This window comes from Stegodyphus dumicola, chromosome X1 (assembly GCF_044657685.1).
Source record: "Stegodyphus dumicola isolate Sdum_Otavi_A_Nest chromosome X1, ASM4465768v1".
Classification (NCBI taxonomy): Eukaryota; Metazoa; Arthropoda; class Arachnida; order Araneae; family Eresidae; genus Stegodyphus; species Stegodyphus dumicola.
The window spans coordinates 171122079-171134140 of record NC_140780.1 but is presented as its reverse complement, the minus strand read 5'-3'; the positions used below and the strand labels follow the sequence as shown (position 1 = coordinate 171134140).

At 33.4% G+C, this 12062-nt stretch overlaps 2 long non-coding RNA genes across 10 annotated transcripts in view; one reads left to right on the top strand and one right to left on the bottom strand.

Moving 5' to 3' along the window:
- Nucleotides 1-1241, bottom strand: part of LOC118186765 (uncharacterized) — an 82715-nt gene extending 81474 nt beyond the window's left edge. Inside the window, exon 1 of the long non-coding RNA XR_015038684.1 lies at nt 976-1241. This is a non-coding gene — a long non-coding RNA (uncharacterized LOC118186765). The remainder of the gene's footprint in view (nt 1-975) is intronic.
- Nucleotides 1-12062, top strand: part of LOC118193129 (uncharacterized) — a 156962-nt gene that overhangs the window by 108664 nt on the left and 36236 nt on the right. For 8 of the 9 annotated variants that reach the window (XR_015038678.1, XR_015038679.1, XR_015038677.1 and 5 more), the window contains one exon: nt 2536-2725. This is a non-coding gene — a long non-coding RNA (uncharacterized LOC118193129). Of the gene's footprint in view, nt 1-769; nt 886-2535; nt 2726-12062 lie in introns of those variants that run through there. The other variant, XR_004758885.2, reaches the window with a different exon arrangement.

Below are 12062 nucleotides of genomic sequence, written 5' to 3'. Positions count from 1 at the left end.
TTGGACCTTCAAACGTGTTTTTCTACTCTTATAATATCGATAATGGGAAATAACTTCGCTTTCCAAATTGTTTTAAAGAACTAAAATAACTCTCATGCATGCACGAGAGATGATACATAGATGTAGTCTGGAAATCCATTCTTTATATATTTTTTTAATACACCACATCATAAATATATCTATAGAATGAACAAAACGGTAGAAACAGTTGCCACAGAAAGCGTAATATTGATACCAAGCAAAGTTGGAATGTATCCTAATCATACGCATGAATGTTAAGCTTCATGAAATACGCATGAATGTTAAGCCAGCCCATTAAAAATAGCAAATTGTAGTCACTAGAAGTGACGCAGGTACGAACAGACCTTCTTTTCTGCCGCCCTCCATTTCTGCGACAAAAATAATAAAAAGTATATAATTATAACATATTAATAAAAATTGAAATTTCACTGAATATTAAGGCATATATACAACCTTCGGTGTTAAAGAAACTTAAGATGCTCTCCTTAAAAAAACAAGTTTTCGACCGATGCTGATAAAGAGTCATCCCATTTATAGATGGAATTAACAGAAATTCAGTACAGCTCAAAACTAAAGCAAAATTTTAGTCACGTAGGTATTCTTAAAATTTACAAATACATGCCTTCACGGTCTCCCAGAAAGCTGAAAATTTTGTGTCGTATATGATTTGCCTGTTCGGTTGTACGTATCAGAGTGAGCAGCTTTTTCTCACTCATGAAAAGGAACAAGTCCTCAGCGAGATCCAGGTTAGCAGACATTCATCTGACATCTGTTCTCGAAAATGCTAGTGAAAGCAGCATGTCTGCAGGCGTCCGAAAGCTGGTTGTAAGAGAAAGATGGCAGGTGTCGGGAAAGAAATAATAGGTACCCATCTACTATCCAACTTTCCTTATGTGCTTTCTATTTTAAAAACAACTACTGTATTAAATAAGATTTTATGTAGTATTTACTTACTTTTATACTCACTACATCAATAAATATGAAAATATTTATTATTTTTTTTACTGCGGCTGGCACTAGTGTGAACTGACAACTATTTGGCCCACTTGAAATACCGAGCTTGACATGCCTTGTGTAGAATGTTGATCACAGCCAGGCAGCTGTTTTATTTCTTTCCGTTGCCGCATGATGATGAAGTGGCACATGGTCTCCCAAAGCAAAGTAAGGGGGCGGGGTGAAGAGGGTGGATTTACAGATTCCTTCCTATAAAAATTATCGCTCTTCTCGTATTAGAATCAACATAAGAGATTCGTGAAATTTATTTTTCGGCAAACAAAGGAAATTTCAATCAAACATAAAATTCAAATTCTTAATAAGTTATACTGCTTCTGGTTTCTAGTATCATGTTCTTTTGGCTGCAATCAAATTCGATATAACCGTCATTATCGACTTCTCTTCAAAGATGTCTCATCTTTCGATAACCTTTTCAATTTTCTTTTCGTAATTCTCAAGGTTTTCTGTGTTCTGATTTTATATAAATTCCTGACTGCCTAATTTCTATTTTCTCATTTCCTAATTTTTGGAAGCTTCGGCTGAGATGCATGTTAAGCATCGTTCATTCACTTATGATAAATATGACATTGGAAAGATATATTTTCTCAGAACAATCCTTGTTTGATTTATTAAATAATTAGGAAGGAGGTGATGCAGATGACGGGTACGAAAATTTTCAGGTGATAAAAAAGTCTCTATATGTGTCTTAATTAAAAAAAACAATCTAGTCTTTATAGTTCGGAAACTCTTCATTTTTTCAGTAGCCGCACGGAAGGGAATTTTGTGCCGTAACTTTTAACAGAATGCTTTATAACTTCAGGCGAAAATTCGCCATATCCTGCGGTCTGTATGTTTTGTTCTAACTTAACGAATATTTTTAATCTAGAATCATCATTATAACAACTCACTGAACAATAATGTTTTTCAGCGACGTCTGTAATTAACGCTGATTCTTTTGCTGCATTCATCTGATCCATGCAATAGTTTAGCATCAAATAAAATGAAGGGACAGTTTGGGCAATCGTTATTGATAAGAGAGAGATTAGAATATACATGTTTTCCAAGAAAGCTATTCTACAACATAAGGCTGTAAAGATAAATCTTTACATTCATTAATCATTTTATCTTTTAGCTTCTTAGCAGATTATCTTCCTTCTTTGCTCCAGGATAGCAAATGATTTAATAATTATTGCAAAGATTTCAATTTTATAAATGAATTTTTAATAAAAATTAAAATAAGCTACTAGATCGTTGTGTTTTATTATTGATTTCTTCTTTGCAAATATTGTGGACAATGTGAGGTTTTAATTTAAGATGTTGTAGATCAGTGGTTCTCAAAGTGTGAGTTGGGAGACAATTTTTGTTGGGTCGCGAAAAGTTTTGAAATATTATTTTTCTCGCTATATAACTGTGTGTATATTATTCCAATAATTATGAATTAACTTGCAACTATCAGTTAGCTGTTTAAATAGCTATACATATTTATTTTTTATTATTTTATCATTAGAGTACTTTTTCTAGGAATCGATGTCTTCGGGAAGGACTTTATAAGGGAAACTAGTTCGCATCCATGTAACACATGGGGTAAACCAAGAAAATTCCCATGCAACCAGCCCGTTCGCCAGGATTCGAACCCCGAACAGAACTATCAGGGTTTAGTGACTTTCCTGCTTCCCCACTGGTGAGCAGTATTAGCAATGTATCAGACTAGGTGAGTAGATTGTTATGGTATTCTTAACAATCATTAACTTTTAATAATATGTTGAATATTGCTCAAAATGGTTCGCAAATGAGTACTCTAATAGAGTGGATTGCATTTATTAGATTGTGGGAAAAATACATTAGGTTTACCTAACATAATACCGTAACGAGGAAAGGAACCTCAGTGTTCCTAGAGTTAATAGTAGTGACCTATCTCTGCTTGTAGGCCTTACCAAAAACATTTCGTAAGCATTTTTCAATGGGTCCTTTTATAACAATTACAAGGCCTTAAAGTTTCAAAATATTGTTGTGCAATGTATTTCAGTGCCCTTCCCATCACAGCTGGTTGGTACTATTGGTAGCTTTTCGTTCTGGTGCGCTTAACTGCGAAAGGATCATATTTAAAAAATTTTTAAATTTATTTTTTATTATTTATTAGACAAAATAAGCGTTAGCCCAGAGAGGCTATTAATCTTGAAACAGCATTTTGCGTCGAATCACTATAAATGGCTGTATCACTTTTCAAATTGTTGCCACCAAATATTATCTTCCTGTATTATATTTAAAGAAACTAAATAATGAAGAAGCTACATGAATGTATGCAAGTTTCTCGCATTGTGATAAAACATGGTCACCAAATTTGGAATTTGTTTTACTGTTTATTTCATATTTTGTAAAACTTGAGCGCATTTTGATTAAAAAAAACTCAACAATTTCAAAGCAAGCAGTCGCAACACCGTACGGGGGGGGGGACATTTTTATCTCCAGCGCGCGTGACTCTCTATCGGAAATTCTAAAGATATCTTGTTTTAAAATATTTTTAGTTCAATGTAGAGTTAGCGCGAATGCTCTCGAAACATGTATGTGTCTGTAAATGAAAAAAAAGTCCGTTTGTGCGTATTATAAAATCTGAAAACTCTCAACACTTTTTATTTATTTATTTTTAGTCCTCTCACCTCTTACCTTTTATTTTTATACTAGCAGCATATTTTAGAAATTTCTAAAATGCTCTGAAGGAATGTTTTCCTCTGTGTAACGATATATACGCACAGACATTCTTATATGAATAGTATATTGATCGATTACCTTGAAAGGCAGCAAAATGATAATCCCAAAGCAGCCAGCTTAGTTAATTTTAATGCGCTGAATTCTATTATGACATTTCAAATTGTGCACCAGTTCAATTTATATAAGCTGTTTCTCCCAGCTTCTTAGTATGATTTCGCGGTGTAGTAGTCAGCACACTCAATGCGTATTCGAGAGGTCCGTAGTTCGAGTCCCGGGGAGGGCATTGCTCATTTTTCATCTGTCCTGCTTAGAAATAACCTAATGTCTGTACAGTGGCGCCCGAAGTAAAAAAGTTAGTAGATGATGATTCTCCACCACCAGGATTTGGCGATTCGTCCCCTAATCCCCAGTCTCCTTTAAAAGGGGGAGTATTTCTCCCACCTTCTTAGCATGCCTTCGTGGTGTAATAGTCATCACACTCTACGCGTATTCGAGAGGTCTGAGGTTTGAGTCCCGGCGAGAGCATTGCTCATTATTCACATCTGATGCTTCCAAAACATCCTAATGTCTCTACAAGATTCTTAAGATCATTGAGAATGTAGTTAATTAAATTGAGTCTACGGCTAGTCAGAATAAAAATGTATAACTATGTCGAAATGTCCGCAGTATTTCAAATGTTAGTTTTTGCTTAGTTTTAATTAACTTATTTTTAATGAATTAATTGCTCTTAATGTAAGGTTCAAAAGCACGTTTTTAAATAATGTACAATTATGCCTTTATTTCACATATGTAACCCGCATATTGGTGTCAATATAAAAAAAATCCAATAACTTAACAAGCATCAGTATTTTAAATGTTTCGACACTGATGCGTAATATGACAGTGCAAATGAAAAATCACCAAAACTTTAACATAACATGGGAAAGGTACTTTAAAATATATTTTACAAATATAACGTTAAGAACGTGGTCGCGTCTTACTCATATAAGAATCTTTGAGTTCAAACATTAGCAAAATTTGCTAATGGGTAATGTTTCCTTATTTAAGGTTTATTAGATATTTAGTTATAAACAAACATCTCACCAGACAGACTGTACAATAGAACACATCCCAGTACCATTAAACAACATATTTTAACTTCCTTTTTTTAATCCATGTTTCGAATTAAGCACACGAGGACTATATGTCTAGGACTGAGATTCCTTCGTGAACGACTTTCTAAAAGAAACTGGCTCGTATTCTCGTTACACACGAGGGAAACGCGAAAACGTCCATGAAGGCAGCCCGTTCGCTTCGAATCGAACCCAGGTAGAACGATCAGAGTTCAGCGACTTCACTGTTCGGCTGTTGATGGGCCTTCTTTATTCTTGATGTTAAATATATATTTTTGTGGATTTCGTGGTGTTTAAGAGAAAATGGACAACGAAATTGACAGTTTGAGATTTTTTGACTAAAACTCTCAAATTATTTAAATATTATGCTAGGAAAGCTTTAGCTGAACTAATTAAATAAAATATAATTAATTAAGTTACGGCTTCAAACTTAAGGATTCAGTTTTAATCTAAATTTGGATGCGAAGGCGACATAGATCACTAAATGAGTTTAATGAGTGTCTCTATATCTAATTAACATGCTGATAAATTGTAAACTGTGTTTCATTATAACCCCAAGTCCTGTTTTGTTGCGACAACGTGGTGGGGGTGTCAATGGGTGGAATAGGCGAAGAATGTCGGAAGCATAACTCCTGGTAGGCCAATTTTTATCGTAAGAAAATTCTTTACCTTAACCCCGAACTTTATTTCTAGGACATAGTGATTCCTGTAGAAAGGAAGATAAAATTCCTGGGAGTGCTGTTCGACCACAAGCTTACTTACTTTCCCCACATCATTTCTCTAAAAAAGCAATGTTTAAAATTATGAATACTTCGAAAGGTCTTGCCGAATACTTTCTGGGGAGCCAATCTCAACTCAGTGTTTCGTATACCTATAGCCCTTATCCGCTCTACAGCTCTTATCCTTACTTGACTAAAGAGTCAGTCATTACGGGTCGGCAAGGTCGTCTGTGCTGGAAAAACTTGATCCTGTACATCCCAAAGTTCTACGGATTTGCACCGGTGCCTTTATAACAACTCCCGTGGAAAGCCTGTATGTGAAATGCAATGATACTCCCTTGCATTTAAAACGTGAACATCTCAAGAACTAGTTTAAAGTCACTTCACAAATCAAGATTCCCATCCTTTTTCACTTACTCAACGATTCATTTCACTGCATTTAAGACTTGAACATCTCAAACAGTATTTTAAAATCATGTCGCAAATCAAGAATCCTATTAGTTTTCATGTACTCAATGATTCATACTCTCGTATGTAGCAGGCACGTTCATCGTGTATACCATCATTTGTTCTAAGAATAGGCACCTTACTAGAGCAGTACAATATGTCTAATGGGATGTACCAAAACATACACAAATGGAGATACACAAATCACACACGATCACAAATACATTTGTCGATACACAAATGGAGAATTTCATTCAGATTCCAGCTTGAGAGGACTGGAAAGTTTAACCTCTTGGATACTTTCCAACGTTGGGATAAATCTGATACAAGTAATATCATTTACAGGCATATCTTTGCGAAACATAGACCTAAATACAGAAATTATATCCCTCTCTATACAGATAGATCAAAATCTCAAGATCATGTTGGGACAACTTTTGCAGTGGGGAAAAAATTGCTGGTTTTTGGTTACACCCACAAGCTTGGTTTTCACTTCTGAATTTACTGTGGTTTTTCAAGTTTTTAACTTCCTCTCAAAACAATGTTGCAGGAATTTCATTATCTGCACAAGTTCTTTGATTGCTTTAACGTCATTGAAAGATCCTACGTATAGTATCAGATTCTAAAATGTCGGGGATATCAGATATTCTATGCCTGGATCTTGGCCACGCCATCATAAAAGAGAATGTATAATGCTTCTTCCGTCTTCCTAGCGTGCCTCCGTGTTGTAGTTTTTCTGCTGGGCCGGTATTCCAGAGGTTCGTGCTTCGATTCCCGGCGAAGGCCATTGCTCATTTTTCATCTTGTCTGCTTCCAAAAAATACCTAATGTTTCTACAAATGAACAAGCAGATATTACAGCTAAGGCTGCTACTACGAGTCTAATTTTCAGATCCTACTCAGAAATATCAGAACGTTGATCAAACATAAAATTCTGAATAAATAACAGATGCATTAGAATGACCAACCAAACAATAAGTATGAGTTTTTAAACCCACTATTGAATGCTGGCCGTCTATTTCAATTAGAAGGGAAGAAGTACTCTTAACCGGTTTGAGAATTGATCACTGTTGCCTGACTTATGACTTATCTTCTGGAAGGCGAAAGGAATCCACTTTGCGAAACATGCAATGCAGTTCTGACAGTTCATCGTATTTTACTAGAATGACATAGTTATAAATATTTTCCCCAAAAACATCTTAATTGTTTCAAAGTGGATTTAGAAAACTTAATAGGAAACAACCTCATCATAAATTCTTCCAGTTTTAAAAGAGCTTAAAAGTGCTTTTACCATAAATTGTAATCTGTTTTTATTCTCGTTTTATCCACCCTAAACTATAAACTGCATGCACGCAGTCTTTTAACGTATAACTTAATCTCCGCTTAAGCCATTGGTTTGGTGCAAATAACCTTGTAAGATTTTGTGCCAGATATTGCAATACAAACAAAAAAGTCATTATTAGGCAATAAATGAGAAATATAAAATATGTGACATATTTAAATTATTTAAAAGAAAAATTGTCATAAAAATTAAAATCAGTATAAGTAATACAATCAAAAATTAGTATAAGTAATACAATCAAAACTCTTGTCAGCGGGAACAAGGATTTGTCCATCATCAGAGAACATCCGTTAAATGGGGAAGGCACTACTTTCCTATTTTGATAGTCCGGAGAGTAGATCCACCAGTGGCCGAGCATTAAAGTTGCTGAACGCTTCGTAGTATTTCGACTTTAATGTATAATACGAGTACGAGCCAGTTTCTCTTAGAAAAATCCTCCATAAATACACCTCTTCCCTTAGGCTGGTAGCCTTCCAGTGCTTTGCCGTAATTTAATGAAGCAATAATGAAGTGTCCGCTAAAGCGAAGCGCCCTGAGTGGAAGTTCGACTGAATTTGTATTGTAGTAATTGATAAACCTTTCCCAGTCTGTAGCACGAATCATCACCTACAGCACCAATCATCGATTCAAGGATCATATATTCAAATATTTTTCACGGATCTTCAATACTGCTAAGCAATTTGATCTGACATACAATGGCTCAAAGTGAAATTCGTAAACCTACTTTTTTACACTTTATGAAAAGATTTATAATAAAATGAAAAAGATTAAAGCAAAATTTTGGTTATTTTTATTTACTCTATGAGCTAATTATACACATAAATTCAAAAACAACTGTAAAATAAAATCTTTTGCATTCAGTTTAAAAACAAAAGTTCAACAAACAATGAAAAGTAATCTCAAAATCGAAACACGGACATAATTTATGTTCAAAATTGATTCGAATTATTTACAAGAAATTTGTTTCTTGGTCAGTAAACCTTAAATCTTTATTTGCGTTCTAATATCTTTTAATATGTTCTTCACTGAGCGGAATAAGTTTTAAAAATTAAAAATAATATTGACCATTCCTCTTTTAATGCTTTTTGAATTGGATATGGCATGATGTTTTTTAACTTGTGATCTATATATGATCATAAATTTTCAACTGCATTTATTCCTGGAAATTGAGAGAGTGTATTTATGACATATGGGCATTTATAAAGCAACTATGGTCTAATATTGAAGGCTTTATGTTTCGTATCGTTGTCTTCATGAAACTGAAAACAACCATCTATACCAACTTTTAAGCATTCTGTTTCCCATTTCCTTTCAGAATTTGTAAATATTTATTTAATCAGTTATGCCACGAACGATTTGAAATTTACGTGGTCCAGCAGCTGACATTGATCTCCATATTATATCGATCCAATACCAAGTTTAAGAGTATATTTTATTGAATTTTTTTAACTCTTCTTTTAGCCTTCTCTAAATATAGGTTGCCCATTCGAACAGGTGATAATAAACTTGCATTCGCCCTCAAATAAAACTGTCCTCCAAAACTAAACGTTTTTATTTTTATGAAGTTTTGCAAATTAAAATCTTTCAGACAGTTGATCTTGCTCGCAAAAAGTTTTTTCCTCTAGCAACTCATCCACTGAAATTACTTTTTTCTTACTTAGAACATTCTTATTGTTTCTAGATTAACTCCTATTTCAAAATGCGTTTCTACTTCCACAGCTGGTTTAGAACTTAATTTTTTTTTAAATTTTTTGTACGATTCAACACTCTTCATAGTCTGTATATATACTTTGCTTGCCTGTTTTAATTTATTTTCAATTCTGTTTTCTTGTCATAAATGTCTCGATTACGTCATGTACTACTGAATGAATTCGTTTTAATATTTTGCAATTTCTCTATTCCTATTAAAATCCATCAAAACAAAAATTAGCAAGCAAAGAAAATTTAAACTGATTAAGAAAAAACAATAAACTCATAAAAAAATTAGAAAGTTTTGCATTTTAAGAAAGAAAATCACAAAATTATAAGCTACCCAACTTATATTTTAAGACGAGTTTCACTTTTTATAAGCTTTAAAATGTTTTTAATTAGTGGCATAATCTTTTGTTTATGATAAATCGATATCTATTCAAGCGTTTGCTTATAAAAGTTGTTTTACATTTTATTTTTTTTTTACGCTGAAAATTGAAATAAAATATAAGAATACAAGTGTCCGACTTTTACTTTTAACCTCTGTATTAGTGTTCAGTATGGTAAAATTAGTGATTAGTTAGTTGTATTATTAAGTGAATACCATTTAGCTATTCTTAGGCATAATTTAACCCTAAACTATTAATGTAAATTTATCTGTGCGTATGTATTGCTATGCAGAGAAAAGCATTCCTTTTGTAAATTTCAAAAATTTATAATGTTACATTCTGCAGTTTATATAAAACAACAAGACAAGAGAGGAGAGAATTCGAGACCTCACTTTTCACGATACAAGGACAGAAATCTGTCGATCACGCTAACCAGCCGAACCGAGGAAGACATACTTCTTGTATAATGATGACATTTTGAAACTTTAAATGCCCTAACTCCCTTAAATGAGTCTATACCAAAAGCTTACTTGTTTATTCGAATGTTATTTTGTTTATTTATTTATTTTATTATTGTAATTCCTCTTCCCTTTTTTCCCTCTTCCCCTTCCTCTCTCTCTTTTCCTAAAGAGACAAGTAAACATGTCTCTATACTTAACTCTAAAAACATCCAGGTTCATCCGCTCTTAACCAATTTTGAAGTATCGAGTTACATTTTTTTTAACATTTAGCGATATTTATACTAAACCATGTCTAAATTTTAAGTAATAGATTATTGCTTAAATGTCGTTTTAATGCTCAAAGCTGAAAATTTTCATTAATCAGCAGTTTTTCTTAATTAACCTAAAGTAAACAAATTACATTTCCTATTTTTGTTTCCTTGTACTGAGTATTTGATTTCCTTGTAATGAAATCAAAGCAAAAAATTTCATTTCATAATCGTACAATACACTTCAATACACTAAGATCTCAATATTTATTAAAAAAATGAAAATCATAATGTATGCAATTTAACGATCATCAGTTAATATTTTCGAATTTTGTTTAAGTTCTTAATTAGAAGCTTGGAATCTCAAATATAAAAACTCAGCAGCCTGATCGCTAACATTTATGTTCATATGTTTCTAAACTGATTTTTGTCAAGAATACTTTCTGGCTATCCACTATTAGTCTTCATTGCATCAAATAAAAGCATATGCCACACTCAGCTGCATACTAAGGGCCTAATTTTGATTTATAATCAGCATTTGTAGGGAAAGAAAACATTATACGCCTAAATTCCACCTGAAACGAACGCGCAAATCTCAGTGTATTTCAGCTAAGCGGAGAACACCTGGATGACACAAAACGTGGCTATCACGTGAACACACAGCTGCAGAGATGCTTATGCCCAACTGTCTGGAATGCCAATTCTGTATTTGACGTTCGTGAGCTGTTGTGGTATCAGTAAACATAGATTTTACTAAAACATCCTTTACAACTCTTGCCCATCATAATATATCCACAGTGATTACTATCTTCATTAATATAGCAGCAATGATTGCTGTATATTTACATATATCTACAGATTGAGAGTATGAACACCAGTTTTCTGGCAAACTCGGTTTCTGAGAATTGTCGTGTTATAGATGTTGCTAGTTTAAAACATATACCATAATAAATAACTTTAAAGAAAGCTGTCGTTGCATAAAAAGGATTTATAAGCAACAAGAAATGACAAAAATCAATAATAAAAAATTCGGAAGCGGAAAGAGGTAATAACTTTATCTAAAACGCGTTTACAAGTTCTTCAATTTTGCGAATAGCAAGTAGGAAATAATTATGTAACAAAAGAAAGGTAAAAGAGGAATACATTTTATATAAAGACTCATGGAGAGCAAAACTAAAGAGTTTTTTTCAACAGTAAATTGGAAATAAAATTTAAAAAAAGAGACCATTGATGCTAAGTTTACTTGATGAACCACATCTAAAAATGGATGCAAAAAATTTCCGTGGGAAAAAATGCAAAATACCCCTTGCATTAATTAATACAAAAAAAGATGGTACTGAAATGAACCGAAAGTGTAAAATTCGTAAAAAATATAGAGGCAAACAGTGCACGCTCCATTATAATATATATAATCTCCAATGGGACAGTGCTATAAAACAATAAAAAAAAAAAACCTTAGAAGTGACTTTTCTGAAAATATTGTTATTGTTACGAAATGTACAGGCGCGGTAAGATAGCTTCCCAGCAAAGCAGTTTTAGAGTTGCTATAAAATGACAAAGGAAGGCAGGGTTGCCCCATTTGGCGAGAAATCGCCCATTTGGCGACAAAAGTTTGGATATGCCATGGACGGATGGAGAACCTTCTGGAACGAATTCTTACCGGTTTAGCCCAGAATGTTTAGCCCCTAACACAAGCCAAAAACTATATAATTTTCAGATTTTTCTCATTCTCCTGATGTATCATTTTCATTAATCAGATTATTCCTATATTAACAGACAGTAGTTCATTTGCGTAATAGGTGTTTCAGATTTACAAATCATAACTGTCAGGAATGCGGAAGTAATTCCCGAGTTTCCTGGCAAACGGGCTGACTACATGACAGTTTTTGTTGTGTGTACAATGTTAATATGAGCCAGTTTTCCTTAGAAGGTC